Below are 16412 nucleotides of genomic sequence, written 5' to 3'. Positions count from 1 at the left end.
AAGCGTGCTGCTCTCCGTTGGACCTTCTCTATCTCTTCCATCAACCCTATCTGGTACGGATCCCACACCGGTGAGCAGTATTCAAGCAGTGGGCGAACAAGAGTACTGTAACCTACTTCCTTTGTTTTCGGATTACATTTCCTTATGATTCTTCCAATGAATCTCAGTCTGGCTTCTGCTTTACCGACGATCAACTTTATATGATCATTCCATTTTAAATCACTCCTAATGCCTATTCCCAGATAATTTATAGAATTAACTGCTTCCAGTTGCTGACCTGCTATGTTGTTGTTATTGTGGTCTTCAGTCCTGAGACTGGTTTGATGCAGCTCTCCATGCTACTCTATCCTGTGCAAGCTTTTTCATCTCCCAGTACCTACTGCAACCTACATCCTTCTGAATCTGCTTAGTGTAATCATCTCTTGGTCTCCCTCTACGATTTTTACCCTCCACGCTGCCCTCCAATACTAAATTGGTGATCCCTTGATGCCTCAGAACATGTCCTACCAACCGATCCCTTCTTTTGGTCGAGTTGCGCCACAAACTTCTCTTCTCCCCAATCCTATTCAATACTTCCTCATTAGTTATGTGATCTACCCATCCAATCTTCAGCATTCTTCTGTAGCACCACATTTCGAAAGCTTCTATTCTCTTCTTGTCCAAACTATTTATCGTCCATGTTTCACGACCTGCTATATTGTAGCTGAATCATAACGGATTTTTCTTTTGTCAGCCACAAGGTGATTTATGTATATTGTGAATAGCAACGGTCCTACGACACTCCCAAGCGGCACATCTGAAATCACTCTTACTTTTGAAGACTTCTCTCCATTGAGAATGACATGCTGCGTTCTGTTATCTAGGAACTCTTCAATCCAATCACACAATTGGTCTGATAGTCCATATGCTCTTACTTTGTTCATTAAACGACTGTGGGGAACTGTATCGAACGCCTTGCGGAAGTCAAGAAACACGGCATCGACCTGGGAACCCGTGTCTATGGCCCTACGAGCCTCGTGGACGAATAGCGCGAGCTAAGTTTCACATGATCGTCTTTTTCGAAACCAATGCTGATTCCTACATAGTCTCCAGAAAAGTCGTTATACTCGAACTCAATACGTGTTCCAAAATTCTACTATTGATCGACGCTAGAGATATAGGTCTATAGTTCTGCACATCTGTTCGACATCCCCTCTTGAAAACGGGGATGACCTGTGCCCTTTTCCAATTCTTTGGAACGCTATGCTCTTCTAGAGACCTACGGTACACCGCTGCAAGAAGGGGGGCAAGTTCCTTCGCGTACTCTGTGTAAAACCGAACTGGTATCCCATCAGGTCCAGAGGCCTTTCCTCTTTTGAGCGATTTTAATTGTTTCTCTATCCCTCTGTCGTCTATTTCGATATCTACCATTTTGTCATCTGTGCGACAATCTAGACAAGGAACTACAGTGCAGTCTTCCTCTGTGAAACAGCTTTGGACTTAGACACTACTTAAACTAAATTATGCTAACAACAACACACACACCGATGCCCGAGGGAGGACTCGAAACTCCGGTGGGAGGGTCCACACGGTCTGTGACATGGCCACTCCGCACGGCTGGTAGATACTTTCGTCCGCGTAGCTTAGAGGTTAATGTTTTTCCACTTTCCTTGTATGTGATATAAATCTTCGATACGCTGCCTCTTGGAAACAATAAAGAATTGGGATACTTTCGATACGGAAGCATCCAACATACGAGTAGCAATAGTTTGCCCTAGTACGATGTCGCTTGTCTGCGACGTAATGCACTGACAGCTACACAGAACACAGGTCTGATTACGACTGACACTTGCAACGTACTGAGGACGTTGCACAGGTGCCATTTCTCCCATCGTAACCTTAATCACAGAATGGATGTCTTTCATGGTGATCATCTCTTTCTCTTCTAGTAATACGTCTGAAATGTTATCATATTTTATCATGTTTATGTTGCCGATTCTGTTTTTCGTGGCAGGTATTGGACAACCTCTACACTAAATGGTGTGTGTGTTGTCCTTAGAGTAAGATAGTTTTAGTTAGTTTAATTAGTGTGTAAGTCTAGGGACCGATGACCTCAGCTGTTTGGTCCCATAGAACCTTACCATCGTGTCAAGGAATTTCTCCTGGCTTTTGAAACCTGGCCTCATGTAATCCTGCAGCTATCATTTCATGTTTTATTCTTTCAAGTCTCCCTGGACCAGTAGTTCGCCAAGAACCAGTCTCATAAATTTGTGTAGTAACTACGTGTTGTGTCTATACCTCTCACCTTTTTGCTACCATTCTTTCTAGATGAGGATAGAAGGTAAGAACATGGGGGAAAAGATACGTACAAAGTAAAAGTCGGAAATAAAAGGAGAAACGAAAGAAATTTGAAAATTGGCAGAAGATATGCAGAGAATTGCTCAGGAGGCGAAGAATGAGCTCAAGGAGCCGAAAAGTTAGCGCGGAAGCGAAAGGCGAGTGCACGTCCATGGCCAAGATGGAGGTAACATAAATCAAACTGGATAACTCACGTCCACGTTTTGGGATGAAGCATGTTCCTCTCATCTTTATGATTTTGAAACTTGCAAACTTCCACGAAATGTTTACAGTCATATGCACCCCAGCTGTCGTTTCCACTCATCTCACATCTTCCTGCCTCAGCTTGTCATAAGAGTTTCCGCTATTGCTAAGGCCGTAGCTACATTCACTTTCATCGTGATCATAACTGCTACTCATTGGCACACAACTGTGTGTTTCATTACAGTAGACCCTGCATCCTCTCCCAATTTGGCGCTGACCTTCTGTTGTAGCTCAATATGATTTTTAAATGCCTCACCAGTTCTCTTCTGTTGCTGTATATTGATATCTTCTTGCGGTGTTTGAATGCGAGAAGCACCTGTAAAAGGTGGTGTCAGATCCCTAATTGAGTTTCCGAATTTCACTTTCTATTTTCTCGTGATTCTGACTTGCCAAATGATTGGTTGCATCTTAAGCCCTTTTGTCGATACACTGCTTTGCCTAATCTATCTGTTTCTCTACTTTTTCTTGACTCATCTCCACATTTTTTTACTCTATTTCCTATTTTCGCGATTGCCTCATGACTATACTTCTCTGATTTTTTACACTCTTCTTTCGCTTCCGCGCTAACTTTTCGGCTCCTTGAGCTCATTCTTCGCCTCCTGAGCAATTCTCTGCATATCTTCTGCCAATTTTCAAATTTCTTTCGTTTCTCCTTTTATTTCCGACTCTTTCTTTGTACGTATCTGTTCCCCCATGTTCTTACCTTCTATTCTCATTGTTTCTCTGATGTCCTTACATTCTTTCCTTACTGCTTTCAAAAATCCAGTGATATTAGAAATTTCATCTTCTCTCTCACTAGTTCTGTCTAGCTAAGATACATATGACCCTAATAGAGAAACGTCTCTCAGTTCCTTGTTCAACTACTTGCTCTCTTCTTCCTTGCAACTGCGAAGTATCTCTACTGCTTCTACATGTTATGGTGTGACATCATCTTTGTCTTCCCACGTACTCCCATTCTCAATATTGTCTTTCTCTTTTTCTTTTTTTTAATGGAAACCATCTTCGTTATAGCTACCAGTTGACTGTTGTGTGGGGTAAGTTATCTGTTCCTCTCCAAACTTACAAATACTCTTAACTTCACTGTGTTAGTTTATGCTATCTATTTTATTGCTATTCTGACCTAGTTCATGTCACACTTTGCTTCATGTCCACATTCAAAACTGACTATTTACAGTTACATGAAACCCAAATTAAAAACCTCATTGCAACTGAATTCTAATCGTTGACAATCACAGATTCCCTTCAACATAAAATATTTCTATGCAGATTTTTGCAACACGTTAAACACTGGTCATCACCAGACATGGAGCAAAATCCACCAAATCATGAACTTGAAGCTAGAAAAAATTAAATAACATGTGTTATTTACTTGTGCCAGAAAAGTACTGTAAACTATCGAACAACTATTTTCTGTCTCTTGCCTAGTTATATGCAATGAACGTTAAATGAAGTGAAATAACCCTGACATTAATGTTGTTTTCCAGATGTTCCAAAAAAATTCCTATCCTGGAATGGCTCTGCAGATTTTTGAAAAACTCTGCTCCTGCAAAAATTTTTATCCTGACCCAGAAAATTAAATGCTGTCACGTCTTCGAACGATGCAACTGTATAACGATTGAATTCGCTGTAGCCTGTGTGATTTATGGCGCTGTACGACAAGTTCTTTTACTTGGATAGAAGCGTATGGGGCCTGAAGATGGTATAATGAAATGCCGAAACTGAGTAATATCTTAAAATATACGGCTGTTGGTGAATTTTATTGACATGGACAATTCTGATGCCTGTGGCCACAAGAAACATTGCTGTGGGGAGCCTATTAGCATTCCTGGCATTAGTAGCATTTTGCCAGCATCACGTATATGTCTATTTATGTTTTATCAGTAGCAATGTTCTCTGGCAGTGCACGATATCTTAACAGCATCTGAAGCGCATTCAGTTTTAGCACTTCTGAAATCAATGTTTCTGTCTGTCCTAATTCTGAGTGTACCAGGTGTAGAAGTATGAAACCGGAGTTTGGTTGCAATAATTACACGTCTGTTGTTTGAAATTGATAAACAATATTTTATTCAGAATAATCTCCATTGCTATTTATACATTTCTCCCAAGTCTCCGGCAGGGCATGAACGCCATGCAAAAAAAAAAAAAAAAAAAAAAAGAAAAAGATAAACATTCTTTCGATGCGAACCAGTCAGTGAGCCATTTTCGTACATTTTCATACGAAATGATGCGTTGTTCAGCGAGAGCGTAGCCCAGTGAAGCAAATAGATGATAATCGGACGGAGCCAGGTATGGAGAATAAGCAGCATGCCCTAGTATTTCCCATCTGAATGCCTCGATCGTTTCCGTGACCCGTTTTTCTGTGTGTGATGGAGCGCTATCATGGAGCAATATGACTTTGTGCTGCCTTTTTCCATATTCCGGTTGTCTTTCACGTAATGCTCGATTTAAATCGATCAGTTGCTGTTGGTAACGATCAGTGTTAACGGTTTCACCAGGTTTTAGCATCTCATAATAGATGACACCCTTCTGATCCGATCAAACAAAGGGCATTGTTTTCTTTCCAAAGCGATTTGATCTTGCAATGGATGTCGATGGTTTGCCTGGATTCACCCAAGATTTACAACGCTTAGGATTCTCATAATATATCGATGTTACATCACTTTCTTTTGTATCTAGCGAGCTTGCTGTCTTTCATTTAGTTCATACGGACCCCATTTTCCAACTTTCTGCAACTTTCCATAGCTTTCAACCGAATAGAAATGGCGTTTCGCGTCACATTCAATTGTTCCGCGAGTTACTATTGACTTTGAGTATCATCTTCATCCAATAAGACCTGCAATTTGTTATCTTCTAACTTTTTCGGTGGTTTCTGGCGCTCGTCGTTTCTCACGTCAAAATCATCACTTTTGAATTTTTTGAACTACTCGAAACACTGTGTTTTCCCATGCCCATGTTCGCCGAATGCTTCGACAAGCATTCGATGCGATTCGGCAGCAGTTTTCTTCAAATGATAACAGAAAACCAATACTTTCCGCAAACCGTAGTTCGTATGCACAAAACTCGACATGTTTACGGGTTTGAAACAGATACCAAAATATGGAACTTGGGTTAATGTGGGTTGACATTCGTCATCAGCCGTTACAGGAAGCAGATGGCGCAGCAGACGCGGTCTCACGGGCCCTACAGTGACAGCTACCACCATCTACAGGGAAATTCTGGTTTCATACTTCTACGCGTGGTACGTGAACGTCTTTGTAGGCAGTGAGAAAAGTCTCATGCGGCGGTATGAATTAATTTGTGGTTGAATGGTTAACTTTCTATCCGATGGTCACTTGCACTGAATCAATTCTTTTACTTCCGATAGCACTGAATCCTTCGGCACAAATTTTGCTATAAAACTGATATTCAACGGAAAATCTTCTACAGTATCTTGACTAATGATATCTAAAGAAAAACTGAAACAATAGAATAACTGAAATTTTCATCCTGTCCAACTGACACTTGTAATAGCAAGTCTGCATTTCCGTAGTAAGATGTGAGGCTGTAAACTATTTCATAATCATAGCAGTGCTCATATCTGTACATAATCAGTCATTCTCAAAAGAACAGAATTATGTGATTTAAATAAAGCCACCAATGGCTTGTGGTGTATCTTGGGTCATAAATGTACTCATGGGACTTTTTGACAGCAGGGATACTAGAAAGAGGTTTTTCCTCAGTTTAACTACAGTTTCCTAGAGCACTTGTTAGTGTTTCGGACCCTAACATAATCCACGCAGCCTGTTGGCATCTGTGCATGTACCAAGATTAAAGGCAAACATTTCTGCAATGATGGGTTAATAAAACAAAGGTCTTTCTTTAACTTATTATCAGGCGAAAGCATAAGAGCGTACCACGAATGAGACCATCAGCTTAAGATATTTTACATTTCTCATCTCGGTACAGATATCTGCAGTCTCTAGTAAGTCCATGCAATTGTGCTATCCACTCATTGACTAGTTTTCTTAAAACACAAAAAAATGGTGCCTGGCTGTTGCTATGTGTGCTTGAGCTTCAAAATAATATTCTAACATATTTTTATAAATAATAGCGTCATTGGATTGCTTCACGACATATTTTTTCAATTAATTCGAAAAAAATTTCCGCTCCAGCGTTAGCAAGGATAAAAGCTCAGCGCACAACCAGTCCTGATAATTTGTGTGTGACGAGATGTTGCTCTAATCTGGAAACATAGTTTGGCCAGGATTCTATCATCCGCTTGATATTTGGCGGTGGCGGCATCTTGAAATTTCGTTGAACTTCTTTCTTCTGTGCTTCCAGTTTCGGTAGCCGTGCCTTGCCAGGTTGTAGAAAATTGCTGTAGCAACTCCAGCATAGATTGTAATATATCTGGTTGAGACATTTTTGAATACGAAAATCTCAGGTATGTTTCTGAAAAGGAAATTGAATTATAAAATTATTAAGGCTTTCGTGGCCACTTGTTGACAAACTGCCTCTTGGCTTCTGTCACGGGTTCTTCGGCCGACGTTTCTTTGATGATTTTTCTGTCTTACCGCAAGCCGAATGGCTGAGATTTCCAAAGCTTCACCTTCCATTGCTGGTGGTGGACTGTAGTCGAGCTCGAGGCCGCAGGTTATACGTACCTGTCGCGCCAACGTCCAAGGGCTTTCCCGTGGTCATTTCCAGCGCGGTTCTACCCTTGCTACCTGCAACGATCGTTTGATGCAGCTCGTCAGTCCATGATCCGTTCGCCTTGAGACCTTCTTTGTTGAAGCTGTTGTCACGTCGCCGAGCATATCTGACTCTGTGACACTTCTTATGTAAATGGTGGAATACCCATTGCTTCTCAAAACGGTTTTAAAGATGTTGCATCTCGCGTCTGAGGTGTCGGGGCTCATATATTCGTCTTGTTCGCGTTACGAGCGTGTTATTCGTCCCTCTTTTCTGGATCGGGTGCTGATTTGACACCTGTCTCTCAAGTTTTCACGATCCCTCGTGACCTAGTAGATAGTGTCGGAAGTTCCATGCGGCTTTTCGCGGATGATGCTGTAGTATACAGAGAAGTTGCAGCATTAGAAAGTTCTAGCGAAACGCAGGAAGATCTGCAGCGGATAGGCACTTGGTGCAGGGAGTGACAACAGTCCCTTAACATAGACAAATGTAATGTATTGCGAATACATAGAAAGAAGGATCCTTTATTGTATGATTATATGATAGCGGAACAAACTCTGGTAGCAGTTACTTGTGTAAAATATCTGGGAATATACGTACAGAACGATTTGAAGTGGAACGATCATATAAAATTAATTGTTGGTAAGGCGGGTACCAGGTTGAGATTCATTGGGAGAGTGCTTAGAAAATGTAGTCCATCAACAAAGGAGGTGGCTTACAAAACACTCGTTCGACCTATACTTGAGTATTGCTCATCAGTGTGGGATCCGTACCAGATCGGTTTGACGGAGGAGATAGAGAAGATCCAAAGAAGAGCGGCGCGTTTCGTCACAGGGTTATTTGGTAACCGTGATAGCGTTACGGAGATGTTTAATAAACTCAAGTGGCAGACTCTGCAAGAGAGGCGCTCTGCATCGCGGTGTAGATTGCTCGCCAGGTTTCGAGAGGGTGCGTTTCTGGATAAGGTATCGAATATACTGCTTCCCCCTACTTATACCTCCCGAGGAGATCACGAATGTAAAATTAGATAGATTAGAGCGCGCACGGAGGCTTTCAGACAGTCGTTCTTCCCGCGAACCATACGCGACTGGAACAGGAAAGGGAGGTAATGACAGTGGCACCTAAAGTGCCCTCCGCCACACACCGTTGGGTGGCTTGCGGAGTATAAATGTAGATGTAGAATGTAGATGATCAGGACATCCAAAAAGGATAGCCGTATGTTCTTTTCTACCTCCATGGTAAATTTTTTGTTGGCGTCGAGGCTGTTCAAATGTCTTAGGAAGTCACAGACCCGTTCCTCGACAGTATCACTAACGTATCTGAACCACGCCTTAGGTTTACAAGATGGCAAGTCCAGTGGCTGTGCTTCCAAATCTTTCATGAAAAAGTTGGCCACCACTCTACTAAGTGGACTACCCATGGAAACCACTTCCAGCTGTTCACAGAAGATTCTATTCCACATGAAATGGCTCGTGGTAAGATATGCTTGAAAGAGCTTGGTGATGTCATGCGGGAAAATGGAACTGATATACCCAAGAGAGTCACTGAGTTCCACTTTGGTAAACAAAGAAACAACGCGAAATGGCTCTGAGCACTATGGAACTTAACATCTGTGGTCATCAGTCCCCTAGAACTTAGAACTACTTAAACCTAACTAACCTAAGGACATCATTCACATTCATGCCCGAGGCAGGATTCGAACCTGCGACCGTAGCAGTCGCGCGGTTCCGGACTGAGCGCCTAGAACCGCGAGACCACCGCAACCGGCGAAGATCGCGAAAGCCGACCAGGATGTAGTTCTGTCCAAGCTTTAGTTTCTTCAGCTTCGCAATGAAATTTCCTGAATCATTTATGTATGTGACAATCTTTCCCACGTGGGGCTGGAGCAAAGAGGCTAGGTGTTTCGCCAGTTTATACGTCGGTGAGGCAGGAGCGCTAACAATCGCTCTTAATGGAACATTATTCTTCTATATTTTTGGTAATCCATACAGCCAAGGTGTTAGGGCTTCTGTGTTGCGCATATTACTCTGCATGTCCAGAGAGAAAAGATGCCTTGACCAACCTATTCGTATTCCGTGTGATCCGCTGCGTCGGATCTGTGCTTAGTTTTCAGTATGTTGTCGGATCTAATAAGCCCACCATCTTCTGTTCGAAATCTTCGGTCTTCATTACGACGTTTGCATTTCCCTTATCGTTTGGCAGTATCAATATACTCGTTCCGCGTCAAGATTCTTGATAGCATGTACTCTTCTTTCTTCAGGTTGCAAACTGGTGGTTTTGCTCGTCGCAGTATCCTGGAGGTCTCAGTGCGTATTTCCTCAGCTCTTTCACAAGGAAGGGTTCCGAATGATACTAGCAACGCTTTCCTCCATAGGTATAGTTCTTGGGATGACAGCAAAATTCCGTCCTTTTTGAAGGACAGACTGTCCCTCTTTGGTCAGTTGTCGTTCAGTGAGACTGACCACTGTGCATGACATGCTGGGAATAGCCTTGTCAATCTGCATCTTGGAAACGTTTTGTTGTGTCGCTCCGCGCAGCGCTCCAGTTCATTCTGCATGCTACTCTGAGTGATGCTGTCGATCTTGTCCCAGTAGTCTTGATGTATTCTGCTACCTAGTTGATAGAAGATGTCCAAAAGTTCGTCATTTGTTCTTGCCAGGTATCTCTGTGTTGCATGAATTCACTCACGAAGAAAAGTTCGTACCATTCCGTTGTAGATTCGATGTGCTTGGTCTGTGATTTTTCTTCGTGAGTTACTTGGGATATGCTTGTGTGACGTATGACGGAACGATGAAATGTGTCTTGCCTTGTGCGCCCTCTGTTAGAGGCGAGCCTAAAAACAGTCGCACCAGAAGAGTGTTTCTCGAACTGTATTCCGCGTAATACTGGTGTTGTGGGGGAAGTAAGTGCTCCTCGAAGATCTATTAACAAAATGGCGTTTTTTTCCGACAACTTGACCATATTAATTACTTTTTAAAATTTCGCTATGATGTCTGTGTTATTAGTTATGACCAAAGTTGAAGCAGTCACTGAATATAATTGGTTTTCGTCATTTATTTAAAAAATTATTAACATTCAAAAGAAACAAGGTGTTCTTTCAGAGCACTAGGATTCTCAAAGTGTTCCGCCAGAGGAGAATTTTGGGTTGTGAACCCCTCGACTAGAGTTATAGATAGTTTGACACTCATCATGTATGGTTTTTTCGTACGCATATCATGCAGCGGCCATCGTTAATTTAGAAGTTTCTTACCGCTGACAGTATACTATGGAGAATCCATCCCATGGCTGGTTCTTCACTACACGCTCGCAACCTTTTTTTTTTCAGATTTCCTATTGATGCTTTCGTCATGAATGTACTGAGGTTTACGTTATCACGTACTTTCTTGCTGAACACAGCTTATATCCGCCAAAAGCAAATGGTTTCAACACATTAACAGCCATGAATTTTTGAATAAATTAGTCTTTTCACTGTACCTTACATCATATTTTTAAAAGTACGAAGGTCGTTCAGTAAGTAATGCAACACTTTTTTTCTGAAAGCAGGTTGGTTTTACTCAAGAATCCAATACATTGTATTATCCCTCATTCTTTTGGCGACAAAACCCTATTTTTCAACATATGCTCCGTTGAATGCGAAGCCCTTACACAACCTTACGGCAAGAGCCTGTTTGCCGCATGCTAATACTCTCCTGCTCCATGTCGGATACAAAGTCTTGCCGCATCAATAACCTCTCCATCATCCACGTACTGCTTCCCATGAGGTATATACAGGGCTATTACAAATGATTGAAGCGATTTCATAAATTCACTGTAGCTCCATTCATTGACATATGGTCACGACACACTACAGATACGTAGAAAAACTCATAAAGTTTTGTTCGGCTGAAGCCGCACTTCAGGTTTCTGCCGCCAGAGCGCTCGAGAGCGCAGTGAGACAAAATGGCGACAGGAGCCGAGAAAGCGTATGTCGTGCTTGAAATGCACTCACATCAGTCAGTCATAACAGTGCAGCGACACTTCAGGACGAAGTTCAACAAAGATCCACCAACTGCTAACTCCATTCGGAGATGGTATGCGCACTTTAAAGCTTCTGGATGCCTCTGTAAGGGGAAATCAACGGGTCGGCCTGCAGTGAGCGAAGAAACCGTTGAACGCGTGCGGGCAAGTTTCACGCGTAGCCCGCGGAAGTCGACGAATAAAGCAAGCAGGGAGCTAAACGTACCACAGCCGACGGTTTTGGAAAATCTTACGGAAAAGGCTAAAGAAGAAGCCTTACCGTTTACAATTGCTACAAGCCCTGACACCCGATGACAAAGTCAAACACTTTGAATTTTCGGCGCGGTTGCAACAGCTCATGGAAGAGGATGCGAAACTTGTTTTCAGTGATGAAGCAACATTTTTTCTTAATGGTGAAGTGAACAGACACAATGTGCGAATCTGGGCGGTAGAGAATCCTCATGCATTCGTGCAGCAAATTCGCAATTCACCAAAAGTTAACGAGTTTTGTGCAATCTTACGGTTTAAAGTTTACGGCATCTTTTTCTTCTGCGAAAAAAACGTTACAGGACACGTGTATCTGGACATGCTGGAAAATTGGCTCATGCCACAACTGGAGACCGACAGCGCCGACTTCATCTTTCAACAGGATGGTGCTCCACCGCACTTCTATCATGATGTTCGGCATTTCTTAAACAGGAAATTGGAAAACCGATGGATCGGTCGTGGTGGAGATCATGATCAGAAATTCATGTCATGGCCTCCACACTCTCCCGACTTAACCCCATGCGATTTCTTTCTGTGGGGTTATGTGAAAGATTCAGTGTTTAAACCTCCTCTACCAAGAAACGTGCCAGAACTGCGAGCTCGCATCAACGATGCTTTCGAACTCATTGATGGAGACATGCTGCACCGAGTGTGGGAGGAACTTGATTATCGGCTTGATGTCTGCCGAATCACTAAAGGGACACATATTGAACATTTGTGAATGCCTAAAAAAACTTTTTGAGTTTTTGTATGTGTGTGCAAAGCATTGTGAAAATATCTCAAATAATAAAGTTATTGTAGAGCTGTGAAATCGCTTCAATCATTTGTAATAACCCTGTATTTCACTGGGCCAAACAGATGGAAGTAGGAATGTGCGCCATCCGAGCGGTATGGTGGAAGAGGAAGAACAGTTCAGTGAAGTTTTGTGAGGTCCTCTCTGGTGTGCAGAGTTGCGTGAAGAGTTGCGTTATCATAGAGAAGGAGAAGTTAGTTTGCATTTTTTTGGCGACGGACGCGCTGAAGTCGTTTCTTCAAGTTCCTGAGGGTAGGCACAGCACACTTCAGAGATGATCGTTTCACCGTGAGAGAGAACATCAAACTAAACTTTTCAGAGCTCTAGAACTCTGTCGCCATGAAATTACTGGCTGAGGGTACGGCTTTGAACTTTTCCATCGGGGGAGGTGTAGTGTGACGACACACAGTGGATTGGCGTTTAGTTTCCAGTTCGAAGTGATGAATCCATGTTCGATCGCCTGTGACGAGGTTCGACAAAAAATTGTGGCTATAATTTCGCACTTTACAAGCACTTATCCACATACTTTGCCGTGAACTACAACCACTATTAGGTATCGTTTGATAGGTTGTACATCGTATATACACTCCTGGAAATTGAAATAAGAGCACCAAGGCAGAAGCGACTCTCATCGCTGAAGACGACACGTCTCCATTCGTCCCTCCATTCACGCCTGTCGCGACACCACTGGAGGCGGGCTGCACGATTTTGGGGCGTGAGCGGAAGACGGCCTAACGGTGTGCGGGACCGTAGCCCAGCTTCATGGAGACGGTTGTGAATGGTCCTCGCCGATACCCCAGGAGCAACAGTGTCCCTAATTTGCTGGGAAGTGGCGGTGCGGTCCCCTACGGCACTGCGTAGGATCCTACGGTCTTGGCGTGCATCCGTGCGTCGCTGCGGTCCGGTCCCAGGTCGACGGGCACGTGCACCTTCCGCCGACCACTGGCGACAACATCGAAGTACTGTGGAGACCTCACGCCCCACGTGTTGAGCAATTCGGCGGTACGTCCACCCGGCCTCCCGCATGCCCACTATACGCCCTCGCTCAAAGTCCGTCAACTGCACATGCGGTTCACGTCCACGCTGTCGCGGCATGCTACCAGTGTTAAAGACTGCGATGGAGCTCCGTATGCCACGGCAAACTGGCTGACACTGACGGCGGCGGTGCACAAATGCTGCGCAGCTAGCGCCATTCGACGGCCAACACCGCGGTTCCTGGTGTGTCCGCTGTGCCGTGCGTGTGATCATTGCTTGTACAGCCCTCTCGGAGTGTCCGGAGCAAGTATGGTGGGTCTGACACACCGGTGTCAATGTGTTCTTTTTTCCATTTCCAGGAGTGTATGTATATTTAAAGGAGACTGACATTGTCAAGGACGCCTTTTAAATAATTGCTAACGCTTATTGCATGAAATGTGACGAAGTGTCTTTATTAACAGAAGGACGTAATGAATGATTGCCTATACTAGTAGAGGTTGGAACGGCAGTGGAGATGAAATGGCAGGCAGAACTCAAGCTCTGGGTGGAAGGCCCGCACAGGTGTTGGTCCTGCTTAAAAACAGGAAGTAGCTAGACGGACGTCGTGGCACCTGAGCCCTGGAGCACAATTCGGGTGACAGCCGGCCGCTATTGTAGCAAGACCGGAGGGATATGGTTCAAATGGCTCTGAGCACTATGGGACTTAACATCTGAAGTCATCTGTCCTCTAGAACTTAGAATTACTTAAACCTAACTAACCTAAGGACATAACACACATCCATGCCTGAGGCAGGATTCGAACCTGCAGCAGCGCGGTTCCGGACTGAAGCGCATAGAACCGCTCGGCCACCGCGGCCGGCCCCGCAGGCATAACCGGGAACTCTGCAAATCTTAGACGCAGGTGAGGGAAACGAAGAGGCGGCACCTTGGAAATCTCGCAGGCTGGGTTATTTCCAAGAATTTTTATTCAGAAGCGTACCATTGTGCGAGTATAGGTTTTTACTCGCAAACTTTCCGCGCTTGGCAACAAAAAAACTAAATTATGGTTGGTCGGCGTTCGGAAGAACCTGTAGAGAGGGAGAATATTCCGTGGTTTCGGGAATATGATTCGTTTTCGGAATTACGAGGGTGGGAAGCCGAGCCTTGCTGGGAAGCCAGCGGTGGAGAGACGAGGTTTTCCGTGGTGAGCGCCCGTGTGTGGCGGTCGCTCGGTATCAACTTCGTTGGTACAGACAGACTTGCTGTCTTTGCTTTCAGGAGAGTTTATAGTTAGAACAGTTAGGCATTGTACTGTTGCGAACCTATACGATTCTGGACTTCACCTCTGGGTTGGAAGTCGTCGTTGAGTACGCAGCGTTCAGTAATTGAGAGGACTTCTTCTGCCTATACTTACATTGAGACTTTATCTCAACTCCGCCCTTGAGGATGGGAGTTCGCGTTTCTCGTCTGTAGAACACAGTGAGGGGAAGACAGTATTATAGTATTAATCAGAGGATCGCCTTCTGCCGTCCTAGTGTTTGAAAGAGTTTATTTGTGGCTGGAGTTCTTCCATCGTCGCAGACGAGTACGAGAACCATCACTTCGACGCACCAGAAGCAGTACGGTAATATCGCAAATTGCTTCTTCGACTTATTAGGGCTATAAAGCTAAACAGCTGTGATGACGTTAGTTTATTTCCACTGAGATTCCACACCACCGTAGATCATCTTTCAAATTATTGTCTTCTTGTGATTGGTATGTAGATGATGTCAGTCACCTCGCGTTAGTGATATTAGACCGCACAGTCATAATAAGGGGCAGAGTTGGGCAATTAATTACTAACTGTAGTTGCTAATAGACAATTGTACTTAAAGGGTTGATTTTAATCTATAATAAATATACAGGGTGAGTCACCTAACATTACCGCTGGATATATTTCGTAAACCACATCAGATACTGACGAATCGATTCCACAGACCGAACGTGAGGAGAGAGGCTAGTGTAATTGGTTAATACAAACCATAAAAAAATGCACGGATGTTTTTTAACACAAACCTACGTTTTTTTAAATAGAACCCCGTTAGTTTGTTAGCAGATCTGAACATATAAACAAATACGTAATCAGAGTCGTTTGTTGCATTGTAAAATGTTAATTACATCCGGAGATATTGTAACCTAAAGTTGACGCTTGAGTACCACTCCCCCTATGTTCGATCGTGTGTATCGGAGAGCACCGAATTACGTAGGGATCCAAAGGGAACGGTGATGGACCTTAGGTGCAGAAGAGACTGGAACAGCAAATTACGTCCACATGCTAACACCTTTTTATTGGTCTCTTTCACTGACGCACATGTACATTACCATGAGGGGTGAGGTACACGTACACACGTGGTTTCCGTTTTCAATTACGGAGTGGACTAGAGTGTGTCCCGACATGTCAGGCCAATAGATGTTCAATGTGGCCATCATTTGCTGCACACATCTGCAGTCTCTGGCGTAATGAATGTCGCACACGCCGCAGTACATCTGGTGTAATGTCGCCGCAGGCTGCCACAATACGTTGTTTCATATCCTCTGGGGTTGTAGGCACATCACGGTACACATTCTCCTTTAACGTACCCCACAGAAAGAAGTCCAGAGATGTAAGATCAGGAGAATGGGCTGGCCAATTTATGCGTCCTCCACGTCCTATGAAACGCCCGTCGAACATCCTGTCAAGGGTCAGTCTAGTGTTAATTGCGGAATGTGCAGGTGCACCATCATGCTGATACCACATACGTCGACGCGTTTCCAGTGGGACATTTTCGAGCAACGTTGGCAGATCATTCTGTAGAAACGCGATGTATGTTACAGCTGTTTGGGCCCCTGCAATGAAGTGAGGACCAATGAGGTGGTCGCCACTGATTCCGCACCATATATTTACAGTCCGCGGTCGCTGTCGCTCTACCTGTCTGAGCCAGCGAGGGTTGTCCACGGACCGGTAATGCATGTTCCGTAGATTCACTGCCCCGTGGTTTGTGAAACCCGCTTCAACGGTAAACAGGTAGAATTGCAACGCATTTTCTGTTAATGCCCATTGACAGAATTGCATTCGATGATTAAAGTCATCACCATGTAATTGCTGATGTAGCGACACATGAAACGGGTGAAA

This window comes from Schistocerca americana, chromosome 3 (assembly GCF_021461395.2).
Source record: "Schistocerca americana isolate TAMUIC-IGC-003095 chromosome 3, iqSchAmer2.1, whole genome shotgun sequence".
NCBI lineage: Eukaryota > Metazoa > Arthropoda > Insecta > Orthoptera > Acrididae > Schistocerca > Schistocerca americana.
This window is presented reverse-complemented; position numbering follows the sequence as displayed.